Source organism: Musa acuminata, chromosome BXJ2-5, assembly GCF_036884655.1.
Source record: "Musa acuminata AAA Group cultivar baxijiao chromosome BXJ2-5, Cavendish_Baxijiao_AAA, whole genome shotgun sequence".
Lineage (NCBI taxonomy): Eukaryota > Viridiplantae > Streptophyta > Magnoliopsida > Zingiberales > Musaceae > Musa > Musa acuminata.
In genome coordinates, this window is record NC_088342.1 from 33,037,519 (window position 1) to 33,038,826 (window position 1,308).

General features: G+C 35.6%; 1 long non-coding RNA gene across 1 annotated transcript; it reads right to left on the minus strand.

The window, feature by feature from the left end:
* Positions 1-203: 203 nt before the first annotated feature.
* LOC135611762 (uncharacterized) lies at positions 204-869 on the minus strand. Its single transcript, XR_010486649.1, has 2 exons — positions 713-869; positions 204-635 (listed from the first exon to the last, which is right to left on the minus strand). It is a non-coding gene; the product is annotated as an uncharacterized LOC135611762 (long non-coding RNA).
* Positions 870-1,308: the final 439 nt, after the last annotated feature.

Genomic DNA, 1,308 nt, shown 5'->3' on the forward strand with positions numbered 1-1,308 from the left:
AAACTAGGAGGAAAAAGAAAGGCCATGCTCAACATCAAACACAATGAAAAAGTATTGCATTTCGGAAGGAGATTATTATCAAACCATGAGTGCTTTCAACGTTCCCAAAAATGACGGCACAGTTCCAGTGGAAGAATAGTCAATACTCTGAAATTTGGAACCTATTTTTCTGAAGCAAAATCTCAAAATATATTATGCTGCAATGGAGCAATGGTTCAGTTCTTTTCATTGCAATCTGAGGCCATCAAAAAATTACAATCTGTCCAGAAAATTCAGACGTAAGTGAATTTGAACGATCCCTCCAAGTACTTCAACATCAAGGTCATTCTTCTTCCTCTCCTTTTACAACATCAACACTTGCTTTGATTTCAGAAGACTCACTTACAAGTAACATAAGCTCCTTGAAAAAGAAGTCTAACTTATTGCAGTCAAAATCTTCGATTGCCGATGATACTGTCGCTTTTGATCTTTGATGAGATTGTTTATTTTCTTGTTGTAGTTGAAAGTGATACATTCTCAGAGCATCGTCCGTGGAAATCTCTTGAACGGGCTTGTAAAGACTTTGAAACGTGCATCTGTCTTCAAGCTTCTTAACTAACTTTTCTTTGAATTGATCTGGGAGGTTTACAAATGCACTACGAAATAATGTAGGAAAAATAAGATACCAAAATTCTTCTGCAGAAAGAGATCAGTAAATACTATCACTTTTCACCTTGTGATGCCTCTAACAATTCCCCATTTGTAACCACTGCTTGCAGATTGCTTAAACCCAATGTTGAAGCCCTCTTGGGCAGAAGCTTCCTTTCCTGCAGATATACCATCTCGATAACCCATATAAACTTTTGTCAAGGGTTCCATATGATACATCCTCAAGTTTAAAGCCCTAAAAGTTTTACTATGAAGAGTTTTGGACAAAGGATATGCATATCATTTATAGATTGCAAGGATACTGTATAAAATTGATCATAACGCCTCTTCTGTTCTCTGTTTAAGTCAGCATCTGAGATTTCATTCAGAAGCCCATCATCACACCAAGAATCATCAGAAGCATGCTCTGGAACTAAAACTAACTCATTAGCATATTAAACTTTGTATTTGGTCAAAACAACCATGGCAGTATATCATACAACTTCCACAAAAGGCATCATGTAAATGCTACATAAACACCAAAGAGACCAAAATGTCATCTAATATATCCATAATATAGTCACTAATTTGAGGAAGAATGAAATTAAAATTTTAGTTTTGATGAAACTATACTCTGCACATGAATTGCTATGCATGCATCTAGGCCAATCAAATTCAATC